Source organism: Sus scrofa, chromosome 9 (genome assembly GCF_054392235.1).
Source record: "Sus scrofa isolate SSC_HxYL_T2T_F1_AM1 chromosome 9, Sscrofa_HxYL_maternal_Yorkshire_Landrace_v2.0, whole genome shotgun sequence".
Lineage (NCBI taxonomy): Eukaryota > Metazoa > Chordata > Mammalia > Artiodactyla > Suidae > Sus > Sus scrofa.
The window spans coordinates 8,920,187-8,946,173 of record NC_139391.1 but is presented as its reverse complement, the minus strand read 5'-3'; the positions used below and the strand labels follow the sequence as shown (position 1 = coordinate 8,946,173).

At 44.1% G+C, this 25,987-nt stretch overlaps 1 long non-coding RNA gene across 1 annotated transcript in view; it reads right to left on the bottom strand.

Moving 5' to 3' along the window:
- Window positions 1-1,492: 1,492 nt before the first annotated feature.
- Window positions 1,493-25,987, bottom strand: part of LOC106504801 (uncharacterized) — a 48,351-nt gene continuing 23,856 nt past the window's right edge. The window contains exons 3-5 of the long non-coding RNA XR_014814643.1: window positions 17,045-17,155; window positions 10,808-14,553; window positions 1,493-1,649 (exon numbers count right to left, since the gene is read on the bottom strand). This is a non-coding gene — a long non-coding RNA (uncharacterized LOC106504801). The remainder of the gene's footprint in view (window positions 1,650-10,807; window positions 14,554-17,044; window positions 17,156-25,987) is intronic.

Sequence of the window (25,987 nt, the reverse complement as noted above, 5' to 3'; positions counted from 1 at the left end):
AAAAAAAAAAAAAAAGGAAGGGCCCACAAGAAGTCCTTCCAGATCTGACTCCTTCTGTGGGTGGGGCCCAAACCCTAAGAAAGGACTGGGTCCCGTCACTGAGCAGCAGATGGCAGCATCAGCTCTCCCTTTGTCATTTGGAGCTGCTGGTGCTCCTTCTCCCAGGAAGAATAACAGGGAAGACAGGGCTTCCACAAGCAATTAGAAAACACTCTGTGGGCCCAACCTGAATTGCATGACTTGCCTGAATTGAAAGAATAGGGGATTTCATGTAAAAAAGAGATTTCAGGCGTTTACTTATTAAGCCAAACATCTGGCTGCCATCTTTTGTCCAGGCTGTGCTGTCCCGCCTGCCTCCAGTCCTGCCCCTCCCTATGGTCTTCCCACACTTAGGCCAAGTGTCTCCTATCATTGACCAAAGTACCTGTACTGTCATTTTTCTTGAACCTTTTTCTTACAGGTGAAATATTTCTACAAAAGGCAGAAAATAAGAGCTCGATTAAGAGGACCACACGTTTCAAAAAAAGAAGGGGAAGAACCTACTTCTTTGTGGAAATGAAGGAAGCAGTGTGTTTGTGTTGACATAATACAACTTAAGATGCGCTTACAAAAATAAAACACCATAAAAACTAAAAATAATATAGAAAAGATATGAGATGAAAAAGCAACCAGGGAAGACTGAAATTTCAACAGACCCTATTCTTTTGAATGTAAACAAATGTTTCTGCTACAAAGGAGTAATTATAAGTGAATAAAATATAATTCAGTGAAAGAGTGATACCCACAGGATGCTATAGGCATTTGAGATTGTACCTTCTAATCCAACCCATCTCCCCTAGTCCCCAGCTTCTAGGGATGAGATAGCTGAAGCCCAGAGAAACTGTAACTTGTCCAGGGTCACAAAGCTAGCAAGTGGCAAACTCAGGAATAGAAGAGTCTTTCGACTCTATATCCTTTGCTTCCTCTGTATATCTTATGGCCACAGAGCTGGACAAACATTTGTTGAGTTGATGAAAAGCAGCATTGTGTAGGGGAAAGAATATTAAATTGGGAGGGAGAGTACTAGATTCTAGTCCTAGCTGTCCCAGGGACTGGCTGTGTGACCTTGGGCAAGTTACTTTCCCTCTCTGGGCCTTATTCTAAACATCAAAGTAGAGAGAAAGCTAAACTCAAGACTTTCAAGGTTAATTTGGAAGTGTGTCATATCAGTCATATTAGAGCCTTTTTGTCCTGGGGCTAAGAATTTGGGCCCCAGGGAAAGGAGTCAAGACCTGAAATCAGCTCTGGCAGATTAGAATAAGAAATAAATTTGTTAAGATAATCTTCTGTAGCTCCGAGACACCAGAAAGCCTGGAGAATCGGGCTTAAAAATGGGCACAAAATGAAAGCATATATTCGCACAGACACATGTATACAAATGTCCGTAGCAGTAATCTTCATAATGGCCAAAATATGGGAAAGACTTTTAGAAAACAAAATTCATCAGAGTAAATTTGAAGATCTAATTGGCTTTATTCAATAACGCATGAATCAGGCAGCATCTCATCTAGTGAATAAGACATTATTTACTAGATGGGAGGCACTCCAAGGAGTTGTACAAAAAGGAAGATTTTTATAGGCAGAGAAGTGGAGCAGCACAAGGAAGTTACCTGCAACAGAAAAGAAAGGATTGTTTCAGGCTAGGTCCCCGTCCCTGAGTGAGCAGCCCAGGGGGTCTTATCATGCTTATTTCTTTACTAGCAGCTGATAGGAAATTCCAGACTGATCTGTTTACAATTCCACTCCTGGGAGTGGCTGAAACTGCAGTTAGGTTAGGTATTAGGTCTTGGTGAAGTTTAGCAGAAGTGACTCCATGTGGGGCTAATTTCTTTTTCTTTTTTCCTTTTTTTGTGTGTGTCTTTTTAGGGCCGCACCTGCGGCATATGGAGGTTCCCAGGCTAGGAGTCGAATCGAAGCCTACACCACAGCCACAGCAACATGGGATCTGAGCCGCGTCTGCGACCTACACCACAGCTCGGGGCAACACCGGATCCTTAACCCACTGAGTGAGGCCAGGGATCGAACCCGAATCCTCATGGATACTAGTCAGTCTCGTTAACCACTGAGCCATGTTGAGAACTCCACTAATTTCTTTTTCAACAGACCCAAATGTCCATTAACAGACAAAAGGATAAATAGAATCTGGAACACAATGGAAAATTTTCCAGCTGTTAAATGGAATGAAGGGCAGATCTGTGCTACAGCGTGGATGAAGCCTGGAGCCACGATGCTAAATGAAGTCAGTCAGTCACAAATGACCACATGCTGTATAATTTCTGTGAAAGTCCAGAACAGGGAAATCCAGATACAGAAAGTAGACTAGGGGTCGCTGTGGGCTGGGCAGGGACAAGGGGTAGTGGAGTGAGAGTTAAATGGCTTAGGGGTTCTTTCTGAGAAGATAGGAATATATTCTAAAGTCGACTGTGGCAATGATTGCACCTACCTATGAATACACTGAAGAGTGAATGGGAGGAGCTCCCTGGTGGCGCATTGGGTTAAGGATCCAGCATTGTCAGATCGCTGCTGTGGCTCAGGTTCAGTCCCTGACCTGGAAACTTCCACATGCTGTGGGCACAGCCAATAAAAAAAAAAAAAAAAAAAAAAAAAAAAAAAGTGAATTGTATAGTTTAAATGGGTGAATTGTGTGGTATGTGAATTTTGGCTCATTAAAGCTGTTAAAAATTTGGCAGAAACAAAGGGAGCCAAGGCAGGTACATCCTCAGCCCAAGTCATGCTGCAGAAGCAATTCAACAAGAACACCACTGCCCCCTCTACCCCTGCCCGAAACACCAGACCCAAAGGCCACTCAAACTGTCCACCTCCCTCCCTCCTGGCCCAATGTTCACTGATATGTAAATGCCAGGGAGGCAGAAGTGGTCCCCGCTTTAGAGGAACCCCGTCTGGAGAGGAGACCAGCATCTAGGTAGTCAGAAAGAGTGTGATGGCTACTAGGAGACTTCTGGGTAGAGGATGCTGTGGGGGTGCTGTGACGGGAGTTCACGGAGGACGTCACAGAGAAGCTCTGAGACCTCTTTTAAAAGATCAGGAGATGCTGGCCAGGGAGTTCCAGTCGTGGTTCAGTGGAAATGAATGTGACCAGAACCATGAGGACACAGGTCCAATTCCTGGCCTCGCTCAGTGGGTTAAGGAGCCGGTGTTGCTGAGAGCTGTGGCGTAGGTCGAAGACACAGCTTGGATCCCGTGTGGCTGCGGCTGTGATGTAGGCTGGCAGCTGTAGCTCCGATTCGACCCCTAGCCTGGGAACTTCCATGTGCCACGGGTGCGGCCCTAAAAAGCACAAAAAAAAAAAAAGAAAGAAAGACATCCACATGAAAGTAGACCTTACAAAATTCAAACCCATGTTGTTGAAGGGTCAACTATAACTATTTTGGGCTGCCAAACTTTAGGGCCTTTTCATGTTTGGAGAGCTCCCCGTCTTATGAGACAGACAGATGGCTTCCCATTACAGAAACTGAAAATACCGACTCACTTGCCCCTGCAACTAAGGCATGGCACATGACCTAAGCCCTGCCAGTCCGCCACACCTGCAGGGAGGCAAAGGAGTGAGGGTGTGCAGAATCAGTGAGAGCCACAGCTGGCAGCAGAGGCAGCAGCTACAACAGCAGAGTCCAGGGTCTGGCATTGGGCATCTTGATGGTGCATCAAGGGGTACCCACTCTCCAAGGCAGTGACTGTTACATGTTTTTTGTTTTGTATTGCCTTTTTTTTTTTTTTTTTCTTTTTTACAGCTACACCTGCAGCATACACAAGTTCCCCGGCCAGGGGGCGAATCGAAGCTGCACCTGCGGCCTACGCCACAGCCATGGTGACACAAGATCTATGCTGCAGCTTGTGGCAATACCAGATCCTTAACCCTCTGAGTGAGACCAAGGATCCAGGCCTCATCCTCACAGAGACCTTAACCCACTGAGTCACAATGGGAACGCCGACTGTCAGGTGTTTCCTGGGCCAGGTCTTCTCATGATGAATTTGGGAGTTGATGCTGGGGGAAGGTCTAAGCCTGGTTCTCCATCCTCCAGGAGATTCTGCGAGCTACCTAATATACTTTGAGTCATTCCTTTTCTGTTTAAATAAGCCAAATCTGTTTCCTACTTGCAGCAAGGAATCCTGCTCAACAAAGGGGAAAAGAGCAGGAGCTACCAGAGGCCTCAGTGGATTAGAAGGGAGAAGGGTAGTAAGAGAAAAGGATGTTTTCTTAACATGTTTGTTTTTTCTTTCTTTCTTTCTTTCTTTCTTTCTTTCTTTCTTTCTTTCTTTCTTTCTTTCTTTCTTTCTTTCTTTCTTTTTTAGGGCTGCATCTGCAGCATATGGAGGTTCTCAGGCTAGGGGTCGAATTGGAGCTACAGCTGCTGGCCTGAACCACACCCACAGCAACACCAGATCCAAGCCGCCTCTGCAACCTACACCACAGCTCACGGCAATGCCGGATCCTTAACCCACTGAGTGAGGCCAGGAATCGAACCTGCAACCTCATGATTCCTAGTCAGTTTTGTTTCCGCTGCGCCACAACAGGAACTCCTGATGGGAACATTCTTAATCTCTGGAGCCAAGGAGACTCTCATTCACATCCTAGCCTTTCACCTATGTCGTAGTCAGCTCAGGCTGCTATCACAAAATATCATCGACTAGGTGGCTTAAAGAAAAAAATCTACCCCTCATAGTACTGCAAGCCGAGAAGTCCAAAACCAAGGTGCCAGCTGATTCAGTTCCTAGTGAGAGCCCCTCTTCCTGGTTGGCAAAGTGTCACCTTCTTATAGTGTCCTCACATGGCAGAGACAGAGAGCTCTGGTCTCTTCCTACACAGGCAGCAACAATCCTTTAAAAGAGACTCCACCCTTATGCTCTTATTTAAACTGAATTACTTCCTGGAGTTCCCTTTGTGGCCCAGTAGAAACGAATCTGACGAGGAACCATGAGGTTGCAGGTTCGATCCTTGGTCTTGCTCAGTGGGTTAAGGATCCGGTGTTGCTGTGGCCGTGGCGTAGGCTGGCAGCAACAGCTCTGATTAGACCCCTAGCCCTGAGAACCTCCATATGCTGCAAGTGCGGTCCTGGAAAAGACAAAAAAAAAAATAAATAAAAATAAAAAAATTAAAAAAAAAATAAACCGAATTACTTCCCAAAGGCCCCACCTCCCCATGCCATCACTGTTGGGGCTGGTACTTCAACAGAGGAATTGGGAGTGGGGGTGAGGTCACAAACATTCAGTCCATTAGCAGCCTATTTGCTGAGGGACCTTGAACCCGTCATGCAGCTTTCTGAACTCCAGTTATTTTACCCGCAAAATGAGGATATTGCGTTTTACCTCCCTCTTAGGGTTATTGTAAAGATAAAATGAAATAATGGGTACAAAACACTTCATAAATGATAAAGAGAACTCTAAAAATGTTTGTAATTTAACATTGCCAGGTGCACAGTGTGGCAGCTTGAAGTAAGAAGAAAGGAGGATGAGAATTTTTTTTGAAAGGATAATAAGAATTATTTTTAGAGCAATTACTTTGTGCCAGCCACCATGATAAATGCTTTATCAAAAGGAACCTCCTAGTAGCCTAAGGTGAACAACCCTCCCAGTTTGCCTGGGACTCCCCTGAAAGCCCCTGAGATCTGGACACGTCGTTGGAGCCACGACGGGAACTCTTCATGCCCATTTTATACACGAGGAACTTGAGGCTTAGAGAGATTACACTACATGCCTCAAAGCACATTTAGTAACTGCACAGTCAGCCTCTGAACCCAGAGCTATCAAGGAGGACATATAAAAGGAGGAGAGTCGGAGTTCCCATTGCGGCGCAGCAGAACCAAACCCGACTAGGAAGCATGAGGTTGCGGGTTCGATCCCTGGTCTCACCCAGTGGGTTAAGGATCCGGCATTGCCATGAGCTGTGGTGTAGGTCACAGTCGTGGCTCGGATCCCACGTTGCTGTGGCTGTGGCTGTGGTGCAGGCCAGCAGCTACAACTCCAATTCGACCCTAGCCTCGGAACCTCCATATGCTATGGGTCTGGCCCTAAAAAGCAAAACAAAAAACAAAAAAACAAAACCTCCCAAAAACAAACAAAAAAGGATGAGAGTCTTTCAAATGTAAGACGGAGAGTATCAAAACCCTGCTCTTTTAGGCACATGACTCTAGCCTCATTTGGTCTCGGGGACCGGTGCCGGGAGATTGCCCAGAAAAGGTCATCAGGGGGCCCAGCCCAGGTCATCTGCTTCTCCAGGGCAGTTCCTGGCAGATCATCGTATTTGTCTTTTTTTTTTTTTTTTTTTTACTTCACAGAAACGCTCCTGTTTCTACAGGGTTATTAAACCCACATGCCTCATCCTGTTTATAGTTTGCCTTTGTGTTTTGTTTTCCTTGTGAATGAAAGAGCAATTCAACCTTCCTAATCCAAACTGCTTCACCTCTTCGAGCAGGTGTTTTGGGGTCTTGAGCGATAGCATTACTATTACTATGTGTATGGAGGTCGAGGGATTCTGTGCCCAGCCAGTGTCAGAAGCAAAGCAATTCTCAGATGCCGATGGGTAAGTTTTGCTTGGGGCGCAGAAGAAGAGCCATCAGGAGAGAAAGACAGCCTGGTTAACCTCAAGATCAAGCTTCCCCTCTGTTCAGATACAGCTGCAGTGGCCCGATTTTATCTCCTGTCAATTGACCCTCGTGCTGTCCTGTTGCATTGAGAGTCCAGAGGCTGGCATGTGACTCCAAGCTCTGCCACTCGTAAGGTCTCTTCCCTCTTAGAGACTCAGTTTTCTCCTCCATCAAAGGAAGCCAATGATCAGATGAGGTGCGTCCCTGGGTCCCTGCGGTGTGGACACTCTGGGACTCTGTAACGGTACACATCATCGAACAGCTTCCGAAGACAGGCTCTGAGCTAGGTAGTGTGTGAGGGTATATGTGTAAGTGTGTGAGTGTGTGAGTCTGCACGCAGGTAGTTCTCCAAGAAGATACGCTCAGGGCTTGCATGAAATTCCAGATCTGGTGAAAGTCCTTCACTTACCCCTGCCTGACTCCTGAATCGTTTTTCTGGACTCAGCTTTCCCATCAAGTGGGAAGTAAAGGCATGTCTCTTCATGAGCCAGCACTATGGACAGGAATGAGTACAAACGCTGGAGTTAGACTTGGGCTTGAAGTCTGGCTCCTCCCTGTACTTGTTTTAGGACCTTGAGCAAGTTGTTTACCTAAACCTAAATTTCATTAATGGTGACAAGGAGCTAACAGTCCCTAACTCAGCCCAGTTAGAGACTGGACTGGAAGGAGTACATCAAGTACCTGACTTAGAACCCAATACATGGGACACCTAAATCAGGACCAGCTATGGAATTTGCAGGTCTCAGGGCAAAAAGAAAATTTGGGCTTCTCATTGAGAACTTATGAAGAATTCCAAGATGGCAAGAGCAGAGCATTAAACCAGGCATGAAACAAGGTGCTCCTAAGCGCATGGCCCTGGGCATCTACACAGCCCATAACCTCTCGATGTCAGTTTTCTTCCAAGAGCCAAGCTTTTGGGAGAAGAGCGATAGATGGAAGGGGGTGTCAAGCATAAGGCTCCCCAAATAATTCAAGAAGCAAAAATTGAGGCTTGGATATCTCTTCCATCCCCACCCCCTCTCTGAAGCCGCCCTGGCCACGGGAAGGCGTAGGTGAAGGTCAGAGCAGGTGAGTCACTTGCTTCCTTGACCACTGAGAATGTTGTTCCCAGTCTGTGAATTCAGCCTCCCTCCCTCCCAGACACGGAGGCTGAGCTGAGGATAAGCCAGCACGCAGCATCCTTTCCCAGAGAGTCAGTCTTCATTCCTTTTACCTCTTTTACGTCACCTAAGTCCTTCTGGATCCCCTGGAAAGGAACTGAAGGCCTGGGGCCCAATGACAAGGCAGGAGTTGCTGAGGGAGGTCACTGTCCATTGGGCAGAAGGGATCCTCCAGACCGGAGTATCGCCGAACACTTGGAAGCTGGGAAGTCAGCCAGCGTTTCATCTTTTGTTTTTTCCTCCTGGGGCTTCCTGTCCCAGAGGTGGATGGAGAGGGGTCATGGGGGACTTCCTGACCTCTACAAATAAACCTTTCCGTTGCCGTTGGCCAGGCAGTATTTCCAGGCCAGACAGACCAGGTTGATGGGCAGTAACAGAGAGAGAGAGCAATGCTGCCTGCAGAGGAAGCTAATCCCTAGAGCCATCAAAGGTCCCAGCAAGAGGAGGCTATCACTGGGGTGGAAAAGGAGGTCGAGTCAGAGGCCCGGGCTCACTGCCTATGGTGCGGGTGGGGCTGTATGGAAACTGGATTCGGGGGAGCATCACAGAATGTGAGGGCTGAAAGGATCCCCCGAGGTCATCCAGTATGTTCTCTGCTGATTCCCAGTGTCCAGACAGTTCCTGGCACATAATAGGGGTTCGGTAGGCATTCACTGAATAGATGAGTGAATCTAGCCAGCATCTTTCTTTAACTGAGTCAGAGAAGCAAGACCCAGAATGGAAAAGAAAGTCTCCCAAGGACTCACAGTGAGTTAGTATCAGAATCCAGACTAGAGCTCAGAGTTCCTAAATTCTTTTATGCTGGATGAGAGTCAGTACAGAGGGGAGTGGAGGGGTTTTCTCCTCCTTCTCTAGCCCAAGGAAGACCGGGGATTTCAGGAAAACTGCTCAGATAGCTTGACATGTGTGACCCTCAAGTTCAATGATTATAAGACATAGAGTTTGACACATGCCTGAGGAACTTGAATATCAGGGACTGATGGAACTTGTAGGACAAGGAGAGAGGTGGTTGTGCTGAGAGTGGATTATTCTCCTACTGGCCAGAGGGAAAAGACAGGTATCCTGGGGGCTGATGTGGACCTAGAAGAAGGGAGTTGATCTGGATCTTCTTTAAAGTGACTGGCCTTCAAAAGCATCACATGGAGGGCACTGTGACCCCAACAAAGAGGCTGGATTGCTAGATGCTCAAAAGCTCACTTGGAGGGAGGCCTTGCCTTGTCAAAGGAAGGGAGTGGAAGTTCCAGGGGAGATTCCAAAGGACTTGCTACAGCCTTCTAAAGACAAAGAATTGATTTTGGACACCTGACCCACCCCAAACAGCAGCATTATATTGCACCTGATGTCCCATGTTCTCTCTTCCTTGGAGACAGAGATGATGGTCCTTGAAATTAACAAAGCTTATATTTCAGGATCCCTCACTTGCATGGGCCCATATATTTTATATTTATAATTTGTATTCTTTTACTTCAAGAGTGTATTCGTTTTCTGTTGCTGAGTAACACATTACCCACACACTTAGCAACAGGAAGCAACACGGTTATCATCTTCTGTATGCTGGAAGTCTGGGTATGACATGCATGACTCAATTCTCTGCTCAAGATCTCTCCAAGCTGAAGGAGGTATTGGCCAGATCTGGGGCTCAGGGCCCTCTTTGAAGCTCATGAGTTGCTGGTAGAATTCAGTTCCTTATGGTTGTACGACTGAGATCCCTATTTTCCTACTGGCTATCAGCTGGAGACCACTGACAGCTCCTATAATCCACTCCCAATACTTTGCCATGTGGCCCTTGTTAGGGTTAGGGTTAGGGTCCCCTCCTTCCCAAATTCATATGTTGAAGCCCTAAACCCCACTGTGAATGGTATATGGAAATGGGGCCTTTGGAAGTTAAAATTAAGGTTAAGTGAGGTATAAGGGTGAGACCATGATCCAATAGGATTAGTATCCTTATAATAAGAGACATCCGAGCAGGTTCTGTGTGCCACGTGAACATGCAGAGAGAAAGTGGCCATCTACAAGCCATGAAGAGAGCTCTCAGCAGAAACTGACAACGCTGGCATCCTGATCTCAGACTTTCAGCATTCAGATCTATGACAGGATAAATCTGTTGTTTTAGCCGCTCAATCTGTCATATTTGTTACAGCAGCCTGTGCTAACTAATACATACCTCTCCCCATCCCATGCAGATCATAACAGAGATGATTGCTTTCTTCCAGGCCCAGCAAAGTACATCTCTCTGACTTCACCTTGTTTTTAATAGTTAAAAGGAATAGGAGAAATTGCATTATCTGAGGGTTAGACAATACTTTGGGACTCTACCTTGGATTTGATCAAGTGGCAAGGAAAGACCTACTCCGTAAACTGACTTTTAGAGAAACTCGTAGGAAAAAAATAAGGTGTCGGACCTGCAATGGTCTGAGTCCAACTTGTTCAACAAACTAGTTACAGTTACCTTATAACAGAGGAAGCATAAATACAGCAAGACAAATACACAGCACAGCAACACAAACACATAATGGCTCAGGAAGTGACCCGAGTGGAGAAATTCCCAGACCGGAAGTTGACAGATTGGATTGTAATCCTGATTCTTTCAATGACCACTGAAGTTGCAGTATGGAATGTATACAAGACAAACACCCACAGAGAAGAATGGACACATGATGATATGAACAGGCAGTTCGTAGACGAGGAAATGCGAATGGACAACACGCATATGAAATGATGCTCAAACACATTGTTCTTCAGGAAAACACACATTTAAAAAAAAAACAGAATATAGTTTCTCAACAATATGTCTAACCAAAAAAAAAAAAAAAATCAAAGCTAGAAAACAGCCAGCCAGCCCTTGTTAAAGTTAGGGAAATGGACACATTTCTCATTGCTATAGACATATAACATTGTACCATAACTTGTTTGGAAAATATCCCAGGAGAATCTATTAAAATTTAAAGTATACAAGACTTTTGCTTCAGAAATCTCTGTTGTTAAGAGAGAGATATATACCTATACCTTTTTCTTCTTCTTTTTTGGCTGCCCCGAGGCCTTCAGGGTTCCCTACATTGCAGCTGCAGCAATGCCAAGTTCTTTAACCTGCTGTGTGGGGCAGGGATCAAACCTGCATCCTAGTGCTTCAGAGACGCTGCCCAATCTCACTGTACCACAGTGGGAACTCCAAGACTCTAAACTATTGGAGTAAAAATATCACAAAAATAAAAATATATGTACCAGGATATTTATGGACACATCGCTTATAGAGGCAAAAACAAATCAAACAAACAAAACCCTGGAAATAACCTGGAGTTCTCTGCCCCAGAAGGGCTCTCATATACATACACAGTTTTGCCTACCTTATTAAATTTCCTGCAGTATTTTGGGACTCAGAGATATCTGGGCACCCCTGATAAATCAGAGCAGCTACCCAGCCCTTACTCTAGGTCGGATCACCAGCAGGTCACTATATTTTTGGGTCCTCGGTGTCCTCTGCTAGAAGATAAGAATTTTAGGCTATATTATCCCTAAAATTCCTCACAATTCCAGCATTCTATAATTTTGTCCATGCTATTCACAAAATGAGTCATGGATCTTTTTAAAAAAGAATACTAACAAATTGGAGTTCCTGTCATGACTCAGCGCGTTAAGGACCAGACGTTGGTTCTGTGAGGATGTGAGTTTGATCCCTGGCCTTGCTCAGTGGGTTAAGGATCCGGCATTGCCACAAGCTGCAGCATGGGTCACAGATGCAGCTCAGATCTGGCGTTGCTGTGGCTGCGGTGTAGGCTGACAGCTGCAGCTCCAATTCAACCACTAGCCTGGGAACTTCCACATGCTGCAGGTGCAGCTATAAAAGAAAAAAAATTAATAAACTAAAAATGGGTTTTCAGAGTTGTTAGATTTTTGATTACTCTGAGGCTAAGTTTAGGGTTTATTATTATTATTACATTTAGGTTAAAACTGCACCTTGTCATTAAAGAGTTTGATACTTTGGCCCAATTTATGTATCAAATGTCAATTAAGATTTATTAAGGGACCTAGTTCTACAATGGAGATCTAGAAGAAAGATAAAATACCACTTCAACTTCTGAGAAAGCTAAATTATGAGAATAATTAACTAATAAGATGACAAAGCAAGGGGCCCATGCTTAAGTAATGTACCAATGTTTTACTCTGAAGTAAAATTGACTGCGTGCATTGTCCTGGTTTGTTGGTTGGTGATACGAGGGTACGGAGCTTCTCAAAGGAAATGAGCTGAATTCTTTTAAATTCTATATATACTTCATTTATTTTAAAGGAGGTGGAAAAACCCCTCTGGCTACTAATAGGGCAAGGAAACTTGATACGTGGCCCCCAAAGACATTAAACATGGTAGAGGTAGGAGTTCCTGTCATGGTTCAGCAGTTAACGAATCTGACTAGCATCCATAAGGACGTGGGTTCGATCCCTGGCCTCACTCAATGGGCTGAGGCTCCTGGGTTGCTGTGGCTGTGGTATAGGTCACAGACGTGGCTGGGATCTGGAGTTGCTGTGGCTGTGGCTTAGGCCGGTAGCTACAGTTCTGCCTGGACCCCTAGCCTGGGAACTGCCACATTGCTGGGGGTGAGGCCCTAAAATAGACAGAAACAAACAAAAAAAAACGTAGAGGTAGTGAAGAAAAACACAAAAATTACCAAATTTCTACCAAATAGAACTGCTGGGTGGAGTGTGATTGAGAGCTTCTGTCATATATCAAGTAGAGCTTAGAGCTGGATGATCAGACTGAAAGGGTCGGTTCATCTTCCACGTCCATCCTGTACTTGCAGCGCTGTGTCCTCCGTGCGAGGAACGTATGGTGTCACTAGGACACCGAGGAGAAAGTTCTGCTTTTCTTTACCTATGCCACTCGCCCAGCCTGAATGCCCTTCTGGAGGCCTGACCGAATACTTCCATCTCCTCCATCCTCCAGGATCGACACAGCAGAGCTCAGCTCCTATTTGAAACCTCCCCAGCGTGTGAGAACTTGGCACACAGTCGTCTGTCCTCTCTCCCGAATGGGCAGAGCTGACTTTAACGCTCTCTGACTGTACCCATCCCCTACTGTCTATAATTACAGCCACTCAGGGGAACAAGTCACCAACACCTCAAAAGAATAAATATAATGGGAGTTCCCTCCACGGTGCAATGGGATCAGAGATGTCGTGGGAGCACTGGGACGCGAGGTCGATCCCCGGGCCCGGTACAGTGGGTTAAGGATCTGGCACTGCTGCAGCTGTGGCTTAGGTCGCAACGGTGGCTTGGATCTGATCCTTGGCCCAGGAACTCCATATGCTGCGGGACAGCCAAAATGAATGAATGAATGAACCAACGAATAAAGAAATTAAGAAATAAAATGCCTATAACATCTGGGAGGGTGTATGAATACAGCTCAGTTGCAGAAAATACGTTATCACTGGTATATGCTCTCCCTCCCTCCCTCTCCTTCCCTCTCTCTCCTTTACCACCTTCTTGGTCTCTTTAATATTCTGCCTCCTTGTAGGGTGACCCCCATCATAAAAGCGGGTGCATCGGATCCTTAAAGAGCTATACATCACTGGGGGAATTTCATGTCCTTCGGATCCCACAGAAAGAGACAGTCACAAGAAAAACAAAACCTTCTTTTTAAATATTGACTTTCACAACATATCTTCATTGTGTTACCCTGCAAACAAAGCCTGTTTCCTTATTCCTTTCCAAAGACCACTCTTCCAGGTTGAAACAAAAGACAGGTAAAGGCAGGTGTAGCTTTGCCCCTGTAGTAGGCTGAGAAGTGGCCCCTAAGGAGATCAGACCCTAATCCGTGAAACCTGTAAATATTTCTTTATATGGCAACAGGCTCTTTGCAGGTGTACATAAAGACCCTGCGATGGGGAGGTTGTCTTGCATTATCAGAGTGGGCTCTAAATGCAACCCCTGGGGGAGATTTGATGACTCACAGATGCAGAGGAGACAATATCACCGCTGAGGCAGAGACTGAGGGGCTGCAGACACAGGCAAGTTCTGGCAGCCACCGGAAGCTAGAAGAGGCACGGAATGGGGGGACACGTGACCCTGCACTGACACCTTGATTTTGGCCCAGGGAAACTGATTTTAAGTTTTCCACCTCCAGAACGAGGAGAGAGTACATTTCTGTTGGTTTAAGCCACTAAGTTTGTGGTCATTTGTTACAGCAGGAATAGGAAACGAATACAACCCCATTGAGGTTTAACCGTATGAACTACCGAGGGTACCACCCTCTCCGCTGAACTACGACATTTAGAGCTAGTACTGCTCGCATGAAGACATCAGCATCATGGAGTGGAAGAGAACTAATACTTCTGCGATTCTTGCTGCTGCTGATTGCGTTCCTCAGAAGCGGATGCTACGGCGGAAGTGATCCAGTAGGCTGGATATTAATCAGGGGCAACACTGGTGGAGAGAAGGAAGCCCTAACATAGCCCGGGAGCAAAACTGGAAATGTATTTTGTGGCCTGTCCATGTGCGTGTGAACTGCTCCCAATGCCCTTCTCTGATTGAAATAGAAAAGAATACCGTTGCCAAATCCTTGATGCCTCGCACATACCTGAAGCCCTGTTCATCTGTTCTGGCAAAGAAATCACAACCTTCTCATGGTTGGAACGACTGCTTGATCGAGTTTGCTGAGGTGCTGTCATCCTTCAGGATCCGCCTGGCATACGGGCCACGATGGAAGGCACTACGTGGTTGAATGTGTGGCATCTACTGTCATCCCCAGGATCATAGTATTTCTGGTGAATTAAATGGAAATGCAATGTGGACCATCTCCCTTGCATTAGTTAGATCCTTAATGGTATCTCTCATTTTCAGCTTCGCCCGAGGGTATGATACCGTTTTTCATTTATCTTGGCTGGATAGGAGGTGGTTTCAGACGCTTTCATTTGGCCTTTCCTCCTATGATAGCTCTTATCCCACAGGCCACGTACTGAGGGTTGCGCCAATGAACAAACATGTCGATCTCATTGATACATTTTGAGAACCGGGGAAATGATCGATGAGTATGGCGGCAAACATAATAGACCCACAGAAAATTAGACCTTCTATTATTTGGTCCCCACTCCAGAGAGAAGCCAGGATAATGTTTTGGGTCTCTGGGTGTAAATGTCAACTTAGAGCTTATAATCAACACTCCCCCCAAATATCTGGGTATTCTCTCCCTCTTGCTTTTGGCTGTGCCCATGGCATGTGGAAGTTCCCAGGCCAAGGATTGAGCCCTTGCCACAGTAGCCACCCAGGACACTGCAGTGACAAAGCCAGGTCCTTAACCCACTGTGCCTCAAGGTAACTCTCTGGGTATCTTCTTTCCACAGTAGGGAGAGGGCTGGAAGGGAATCATTACCATGTATACATGCCAGAATGTGATAGGGTTTTTCCTTCTGGGAACAGAGACTCTTGCATTGAGATGAAGATTCAATGAGTTCTGATCTGAGAAGTGACTCAGGATCATTTTAATTGGGGCCATAACTTCCAGTGGGTCAAGCCTCCTTGGCTGTGCCTGCAGCAGGCTCATCAGGATAATTATATCCACCAGGTTTCTCATCACCTCTATAATCTGGTGGTTTGGTACCGCCATCTGGCTTCTAGCATTCTCTGGGTCTAACATCCTCATTGCTGTTTAGTGGACCTGGTTCTGTAAGAGTTTCCCCTACCATGAGCGCTGGCATGCGGAGAAGAGCCACCACTGAGTTTTTCAGTAATGCTGGTGCCCCTCTTACCAGCACATTCCTTGTATCTTTGGCAAAGGGTGTAAAGTTCCTCTGGACATAGTTATCTGGTGAGTCTTTTGGCCTTGCATGGTATATCCACTGCCCTGAGCCTTTTAATCCTGTCCTCCACCAACTACATTGGCACTTGTGACATTTTAACGTCACTGAGTGTGAGTCATCCCTTTTCCTATGCTTCTGGAAGCCATCCTAATAGCACTCGTTTGTTATCTACTGAATCAAATGCTCCCCGTCCCAGTTTTATGTTATGGTTCCCTTGATGAGGCCTCCTCAGAGTCCAGTCCCATGTGTACACTCTGGCTTGTGGTTGTAAAGGATGCCTGGGCCTTGGAGTTCCTTTGCAGCTCTTTGGTGAATAGTCCTTTACTTCCTTTAAGAGGCCCAGCACATCCCCAGCTTGATTATGCCAGGACTCAACCCTAAGTATAGGCCTAGTGGCCAGGGGTATGGGGCGGGGGCAGTTTCTGAAGGAGGCACATTTTTGTCTTGAAGGTCTGAGTTCTCTGCTTTGCATTTAAGCACACAGGGTGTGCTACCTCTTAAAAGGAAAGGAGGGCTACTTCTGCATGCTCAGAGGATTTAGAAGAGTCTGGCAGTTCCAAACATACCCAGATATCCTCATCCTAAGTATCAGAGTCCCATTAACCTTGGTGTATCCTATCTGCCTTGGTTAGTCATTTGTCTTCTCTGGAACTTGGCTATTAAGTCTCAATCCAAGTCTTCAGCTTTCTCTGCCCTCTTGCAGCAGGAGACGAGAACCTCTTTGTAAGCTTTCACACATGGCTTTCATTGCCTGTTAACAGCCTGTAGCTTTTCACTACCTTTTTCTAGAAAATCCATGGATGTTGCCATAGTCACTCGATTCCATTATCCTTGTAGTTGCTATTACTCCTATACTTCTCAAATGTGAAATACATCACGCCCACTGGTGCATTCCTCTCCGTGGGCATACCACCCTAATTCAGCACCAGTGAGAACTGAACCACCACCTTTCTGCTCCACCTATTGCCAGGGAGGAGGTCTTCATTGCCAATTAGGTGGTTAGTGATCTAGCTTTATTTTAGGCCTTGCCTGAAGCATGGAGAGGTTCTTAAGCCAGAGACTGAACCCAAGCCACCACAGTAACAATGCTGAATGCTTAACTTCTAGGCCACCAGGGAACAACCAGTGATCCAGCTTTAAAATCTCATCATATGGAGTTCCCGTCGTGGCGCAGTGGTTAACGAATCTGACTAGGAACCATGACGTTGTGGGTTCGATCCCTGGCCTTGCTCAGTGGGTTAAGGATCCGGTGTTGCTGTGAGCTGTGGTGTAGGTTGCAGATGCGGCTCGGATCCCACGTTGCTGTGGCTCTGGAGTAGGCTGGTGGCTACAGCTCCGATTAGACCCCTAGCCTGGGAACCTCCATATGCCACAGAAGCGGCCCAAAGAAATAGCAAAAAGACCAAAAAAAAATAAAAAAATAAAAAAATAATAAAATAAAATCTCATCATACTACCTGCTCTTTTGGGTCACTCCTGGCATCAATTTCCACAGGTTGGGTTCTCTAGATGCGGACACTGATATCTGTAGGGGTACGGCCTACAGAATGTTTATCAGGGATTCATATCTGTGGAGGAAAGGGAGAGGAAGAAAACCTAGCAGAGGGAAAATCCTAAATGCTATGCCAGTCTTACGAAGCTTCAGCCAACCCATGGGACCTCTGGAACATTTATAACCCATCAGAGCTGTGCCATGGTGGGCCAAAATGGCCAAGCCTTTACCCCTACCTTACTCTATCACGGAGCCTGTGCTGCCTCGGGAAGGGCAAGACCTTGGCTGAGGTAGGTCTCTAGAGAGCTGAGACGAGTCCTGAACGAACTGACAGCTAGAAGTTGCTTGGGAGCAGCAATCCTAGAACTGGGCAGTAAGATCTGGGAGAGCATATCTGCAATGTTAAGTTAGACTGAAGAGCCATTTATGTTCCAGGCCATTATTGAAAACAACAGAGCAATCAGCCTGCAATTACTGGAGCCTAACATCTGGATATGATACTAATGAGGCAGACAGTTTGACAGAGAAATCAGGGAGCAAGACAAAGGGAGCCCTACTAAAACAACTGTCATTCCAGAGTGACTATGCATATGCTTGAGGCCGTTCCTCTGAGGAGTGATATCAGAGGCTTCACGCTGTGGAGGAAATAGACTTCATTAAAATAGTTCACTCATGGCCTTAAACAAATGAAAAAGCAAGCATCAATAAAAACAAACCTTGGAGAGAAGAGATTAGGATCCAAAGTGGCAACAATATATTACCTAAAGTGTCTAGTTTTCAACAACAACAAAAAAATTAAGAGGTGTGCAAAGATATAGGATAGTGTGGCACATACACTGGTTTTTAAAAAATCAGTGCAACAGAAAATGCCTTTCAGGAGGCCGAAATATCAGATTTAACAAGGGCTTCAAAGCAGACATTACATTTCATGAATTCAGAGTATTCAAAATTCAAAGTGTTCAAAAAAACAAGTTTAAAGAAGTATATGAAGATACAATGACAATACACATCAAATTGAAAATATTAACAAAGATTTAGAAATTATTAAAAAAATAACCAAGTGGAAATTCTGGAGTTGAAAATACAATAACTAAAATTAACAATTCATTAGGTGGGCGAATAGTAGATTTTAACTGGCAGAAGAAAGAGCCAGTAAATTTGAAGATAGATTGATAGAAATTATGCAAATTAAAGAACAGAGAGAAAGAAGAATAGGGAAAAATGAACAGAGCTTGAGAAATGTGGGACACTATTAATACACCAACATATGTGTAAAGGGAGTAGAGAAAGGAGCAGAAAAAATATTAGAAAATATAGTGGCTGAAAACCCAAATTTGATGAAAACCACTGAACTACACATCCAAGTAGCTCAATGAAATGCAAGTAGGATAAATACAAAGATATCCATGACTAGATATATTACAGAAAAAATGCTGAAAGGAGAGAATTTTGAAAGTAGCAAGAGCAAATGCTTTCTCATAAACAAGAGAACTCCTGTAAGATTAACATTGATTTCTCACAGGAAATAGTGGAAGCCAGAAGACAGTGGGATGACATATTCAAAGTGCTAAAAAAAAAAAAAGTCAACCAAGAACTTACATCCAGCAAAACTATCTTTCAAAAACGAAGGTGAAGTAAAGACATTCCCAGATCAATAAGAGAATGTTTTTTGGCTGGTAGATCTACATTACAAAAAATGCTAAAGGAAGTTCTTTAGCCTGAAAGCTGAAGATGACGATCCAAATCCACCGTAAAGGTAATTATGTTACCTTTATAATTATAAAAGACAGCATAAATAGATATCTCTTCTCCTTTATTCTATGTACTTATTTATTTATTTATTTATTTATTATTATTTCTTGTCTTTTTGAATTTCTAGGGCCACACCCATGGCATATGGGGGTTCCCAGGCTAGGGGTCTAATTGGAGCTGTAGCCACTGGCCTACACTATGGCCACAGCAATGCCAGCTCCAAGCCATGTCTGTGACCTACACCACAGCTCATGGCAATGCCAGATCCTTAACCCAGTGAGTGAGGCCAGGGATCAAACCCACAACGTCATGGTTCATAGTCAGATTCGTTTCCACTGCGCCACTATGGGAACTCCCTATTTACTTATTTTAAAATAAATTGTATAAAGCAATATGTATATTTTTTAGATGTGAAATTACAAGCTAAAACAAAAACAAAAAAAATAGATGACAGCATGAAAATTTAAAACTTCCGTGTTTCAAAAGACACCGTTAGGAAAGTGAAGACACAACATACAGAATAGAGACATAAAATAATTCCTTTCACTCATGATTCTCTAATTTAAGTACTATTCTTATTAATTTTTGTCTTTCTTTTTCTTCTCCTCCCTTTTTTTTTTTTTTTTTTTTTGGCTTCTTAGGGCCTCACCCATGGTTCCTAGGCTAGGGGTCTAATCAGAGCTACAGCTGCCCGGATCTGAGCCACAGCAACACTGGATCTGAGCTGTGTCTGTGACCTACATCACAGCTCACTGCAACACCGGATCCTTAACCCACTGAGCCAGGGATCGAACCTGCATCCTTATGGATCCTGGTTGGGTACGTTAACAGCTGGACCACAAAGGGAAATCCTTCTTTTTCTTTATATATGTTTTTAATGGGTCCAGATTCTCTTCAAGGGCAGGAAGTGTCATGTAGCATAGTTCTCTGTGTACTTCAATAAATAATTGTTGATAGTGAAGGCAGTCTGAACTTACCACTTCAGGAAAAGAAAATTTTGAATGGAAGAATTTTTATATGTGGACTTGGTAGAGGACTTGGGGAAGTTTGCCAACCCCTATTCTAATCTCCTGATCCAGACAGGAGGTACCCTGGAGCCAGCTAGGACTCCATCAATGTTAATGGATTATTATTTTTCAGATCCCACAGGCTAAAAAGTCTTTCCTGATAGCAATCTGTCTACTTTAGTTCCTGGTAAAATGTTCTGCAAAGTTCAGACAGGAACAAAGGCACAGGCCCGAGGCTCCTTGGAGTATTTAACAGCAGCTGCCATGACTTCTTGGGAGTGTCAGTACCCCTGCTTCTCTGCAGCACCCAGCACAAGCATGGCACCATGTAGGCAGGTTAGTGAAATGAATGAATGCATAAAACATCAAGGGAAAAGAATTCAATTCTGAAACAGAATCTTCAGGAGAGACTTTTTATTACAGAAGTATTTCAGCCTACACGAGAGAACATTAGGAGAAGATACAGTCATCTTCAGGTCTTCACAGCCTGGGACCAGTGGTGCTGGGAAATGTTGAGCCAGTCTAACAAAAAATAAAGCCCTTATTTGTAGATTTGCTAACTTCCATGATGTAAGTACTCCTACAATGGCCAATTTCAAGGTGCTAACATGCACACAATCAGCTTTGAGAGCCAGTTCACTACCGCCTGCATCGCAGCGTATTTCAACCCTGAAGCATTATTTTTCTTTTCTTAGTTTATACTTCCCCAGGCTCTCTCACTGCTCCACACTTTGAGTTCCATGATCTCTTTAGCATCTAGCCTTTCCCCAATGCCAACCTCTCACATCTCTTAAGGCTCAGTTCAGGAATCGCCTCCTTAAAAGAAGCCATGTTTTGACCATCTCAGCTGGATTAGGTGCCTCCCTTTGCATTCCCACAATCCCTGGCTGTCCCTTTAGTCACCGCCCTGTCACATCTCCATTGCTTTGTTTGCTTGCCCCCATTTCCTAATGCTCCCTTCATGCCCACCACGTAGTCCCATTGGGGCTGCCTATTACAGTATACCTTCCCCTTAGTCCAGGGAGGGAGCAGGTGCACAACCCAAGGAGGATGAAGCTGAGTCTGGCCATAGGAGTTTTTGACCTGGAGCTGCAGAATTAAGACTGTAAGGTACTTAAGCCTTTGAGAGAAGCTAATCTGGGTAAATCCATCCAAAATGCACAATAAAACAGAAATGGATGGACAGATACATGATAAATAAAATATAGCAAAATGGTAACAGTTGTAAAATTTAAGTGGTGGTGGTGGTGGTGTGTGTGTGTATATATATTTATATACATATATACTGTGTATATATATTGTGTATTATATATATGCAATACAGAAATCTTTTAACTTGCATGTTGAAAATTTTTATAATAAATTATTAAAGGAGAGAGTAAGAAATAGACAGGAGTCAAAGAGTGAGGGACTTCTCAGGCGATTCCAGCCTCTGGGTCCACCTGTCCTGAAGGCCCAGCTGATCTCTTGCCTGGCTCCTCATGATTACCCAGGAAATTTTTCTTTCCTTTTTACTATCCTAGGTAAAATCAGAATTTTGCCACTCGCAATCAAGAAGGTCCTGACTCAAAAAAAAAAAAAAAAAAAAACAGTATAATGCAACAGTTTTCACACCTATCTCCTCCGTTAAACTATAAACTCTGAGCGGGCAGGGTTCCTGCATCAACTGTTTTTGGTCATTCTTGATTCTTCCAAAATAGGTAATTTAGTGGAGTGATAAGTCACATGAGTTCAGGTATAGTCTAGGTCTCCCATCCCACTGAGGGATGGTAGGCAACTACTTTCGTAAATCTTTTGGGGCCTCAGCTCCTTCATCTGTAAAATGGAGACAATATTTACTGAATAGACTGTGAGAATGAAATTGGAAGAGCATTCAGCCAAATGTCTATCCTGCAAAAAGTGCTTGATAAATGTCAGTGATTCTTGTTATTAGGCGACTAATATGACCTCACATTCTCTTATTTTCTGCCCTCAGTTTTTCAAATTATTAAATTTTCTCTACTCTAAACTGCCATGATTAAAAACCACACTGTAGATTAATAGCAGCTCATCATAAAAATAAGGAAATAATAGCATGTAAAATATATGGTAAGGCAGCACAATTTTTGGGGTAGGTCTTTGTGGTTATTTAAGTGTTATTTGATAGTTCCCATCCATGTTTTATAGTTTTCAGCATACAAATCTTGCACATATTTTGTTAGATTTATCCCTAAGTATGTTATTAATGCTACATTTTTAATGCTACTGTAAATGATACTGCCTTTTTATTTCAATTTCTAATTACTAGAGTTATTCGTTGTTAACATAAAAGAATAAAACTGTGTGTATATTAACCTTGCTATTAATCCCATTTATTGGTTCTAGGAGCCCTTTATTTATTTATTTATTTATTTTTTTGTCCTTTTGCCTTTTCTAGGGCCACTCCCACGGCAGATGGAGGTTCCCAGGCTAGGGGTCTAATTGGAGCTGTAGCCACTGGCCTACAGCAAGCACAGCCACGCGGGATCCGAGCCACCTCTGCAACCTACACCATAGCTCATGGCAACGCCAGATCCTTAACCCACTGAGCAAGGCCAGGGATCCAACCTGCAACCTCATGGTTCCTAGTCGGATTCGTTAACCACTGTGCCACGACGGGAACTCCTAGTAGTAGCCCTTTGTTAAAGGTTATATTCCATTTATAGTTATTATAAAATATTTGCTATGTTCCCTGTGTTGAACACTATAGCTCTTCATCTACTTGTTAGTAAGGCAGTACAATTTGATGGTTTAAAATGTGGGTGCTAGAGACAGATAACCTCGTCTTAATGACCTTAGATAAATTACTTAACTTCCCTAGGCTCAGTTTCTTCATTCAAAAGCTATGATTGTTCGCTAAATGTTCACTGATATTCTTATTAACATATTCATTGATTATAACAGGATGTGACTGTTCAAATTTTCAATAGAGAGGAATGGCTCGAGTTCAAAAGGCACTGTACAGAGAGGCAAGAACGTCGCACAGAGAGAACTCCAGATAGCTCACCTCACTTGAGACTTTTAGCTGAGTAACAATCAGCACAAGCCTGTGAGAAAACTGCCAAGGCCGGGAAAGAACCACCCCAATAGACCAGAGGCGACACTTGCCACTACTGTCCAGGACTAGTGCCTTTTCCCACCAGCCATACTAGGAAGACCCCTTTAATGGGCCATCGGACAGAGCAATCGAGAAAGTCGTGGCTCCGTAGCGGCATGTGAACAGGCAGGAAAAGGTGACTCATAGTGAGAGGAAGAGCAACCCACTGAAATTGACCAGAATTGACACAGATGTTAAATTAGCTGAGCAGAACATTAAAACAGTTGTGACAACTGTACTCCACATGTTCAGAAAGTAGAGGCATGGAAGATATAAAAAGACATAAATAAAGCCTTTAGACATGATGTCTGTGATGACAAATATACTGGAAGAATTAGCAGTAGATTAGACCTAGCAGAAGAAGAGATTAGTGAATTTAAAAGCATTGAAATATAAATTATACAAATGACACACAGAGATGAATTAAGACTAATCGGAAGAGCATGAGTGAGCTGCGGGAGAATGTCATTCAGTCTAAATGTACACGGAATGAAAGTCCCCAAAGAAGAGAAGAAAGAGGAGGAGAGAAAGAAACATTTGAAAAAAAAATAAAATTTTTTTCAAATTTTTTTCAAATTTGATGAAAACCATAAATCCATGGAACACAAAGCTCAATGAATGCCAAGTTCAAGAAACTATTTTTTTTTTTTTTTTTTTGTCTTTTGCCTTTTCTGGGGCTGCTCCCACGGCATATGGAGGTTCCCAGGCTAGGGTTCTAGTTGGAGCTGTAGCTGCCACCTACGCCAGAGCCACAGCAACACGGGATCCGAGCTGCGTCGGTGACCTACACCACAGCTCACGGCAATGCCGGATCCTCAACCCACTGAGCAAGGGCAGGGATAGAACCCGCAACCTCATGGTTCCTAGTGGGATTCGTTAACCACTGAGCCACGATGGGAACTCCAAGCTCAAGAAACCTGAAGAAAACTACAAGGCACAGCACAGCCTAAAGTTTCAAAATCAGTGATAAAAATATTCAAAGCAGCCAGAGAAAAAGGCAAGTTATATACAAAAGAATAAAGATAAAGATGACAACAGATTTCTTATTGGAAATAATGCAAGTGAGAATATAGTGCAGCAAAATCTTAAAGTAGTGAAAAAAATTTTAAGCCTAGAACTCCATATCCAGTGAAAATACCATTTTTAAAAAAATCAAAAGAAAGATGTTTTCAGACATAGAAAAACTGAAAGAATTCATCACTAGGAGACAAACACTGTAAGAAATGCTAAAGAAATTTTTTTAGCAAGCAGGAAAATACCAGATGAAAATGTGGTTCTACACAGAGGAATGAAGACCACAAGAAAGGGTATGTACATGGGAAAATATAGAAGAATTCTCTTTAATGCCAAGACATGGACTCAAACTAAATGTCCACCAACAGAGAAGTGGATAAAGAAGATGTGGTATATATGCACGATGGAATATTACTCAGCCAATAAAAGGAAAGAAATAACAGCATTTGCAGCAATGTGTATGGACCTAGAAATTATCACACTAAGTGAAGTCAGTCAGATGGTGAGACACCAACATCATAAGCTATCATTTACATGTGGAATCTAAAAAAAGGACCCAGTGAACGTCTTTGCAGAACAGATACTAACTCACAGACTTTGAAAAATTTATGATTTCCAAATGAGACAGGTTGGGGGGGTGGGGGAATACACTGAGGGTTTGGGATGGAAATGCTATAAAATTGGGTTGTGATGATCATTGTACACCTATAAATGTACTAAAATTCATTGAGTAATAAAAAGAATGCTCACTAATTGTAATTTTTTTAAAAAATGAACTGCTTAACACAAAGAACAAGGTAGTGCAGAGTTTATAAATACGTAAAAATCAAATGTGTCACAGCAATGGCGCAAAGAGCAGGAGAAGAGAAATGAAAGTCTACTACTCTTTTACAATTCTTATATTCCTCCTTCTGTGTAGGGAAAAAAAACCTAGTTCTTCCCTACTGGATTTCTCTTCTGGCTCCTTTACAATTCATGCAGAATACTCCTCTTCTGACACTTCTGGTCACCAAATGCATGGAAGTTCCCCCACACCAGAAAGCAAGTTCTACACACCAGCAAGGCCCCACAAGACGGCCCCCTCCTCCCCACACACACTTCAGATGCTGGTCGTAAGCCCAGGTGATTGCCTGGCTTCTGACCAGCGGGCTATAAATCCGAGGTTCGCTCTTCCCCCTCCTCAGGTCTGATCAATTCGCTGGAGCAGCTCAGAGAACGCAGGAAAACACACTGAACTTTTTATTAAAGGATATGATAAAAGCTACAAAGAGCACTGGGGGAGGTATGTGGGAAGGGGCACCATGCTCCCATGCCCTCTCTGGGGACCCCAACTCTCCCAGCACCTCCACGTGGTCACAAACCCAGAAACCCTCTGAACTCCGCACTTGGGGGCTTTCACGGTGGCTTCATCAGAAAGGCAGGACTGATCATGAACTCTGCTTTCAGCCCTTCCCTCTTCGTAAGAAAATGGGGGCAGGGGAGGCTGCAAATTCCCAGAGTCTAATCATGGTTTGACCTCTCTAGTGACAACCCTCATCCCGGAGCCAGCCAGGAGCCTGCCCAGAGTCATCTCATTAGAGCAAAAGACCTCCTGTCACCAGGAAATTACAAGGGCTTCAGGAGCTCTGTGTCAGGAACTGGGGGCAGAGACCAGCGCGTATTTTCTATTGTCGCTCATAGACTGCATTGCGAAGTAGTCCCCTAAAGGTAGTCTGTAAAAATCTAAAGGTGTGTGTAGTCTAAACCCTAAAGCAATCACTCGAATAACCAAAACTGACTGAATAGCTTTTTTGGCTAATCAAGGAGATAAAAGAAAGTCACAAAAAATTTAATTAGACCAAAAGAAGGCAGAAGAGCAAAATGTAACACAGAGTACGCAGAGCAAAGAACAATGTAAGTGGAGCTCCCGTCATGGCTCAGCCATTAACGAACTGGACTAGTATCCATGAGGATGCAGGTTCGATCCCTGGCCTTGCTCAGTGGGTTAAGGATCCTGAGCTGTGGTGTAGTTTGCAAAGCT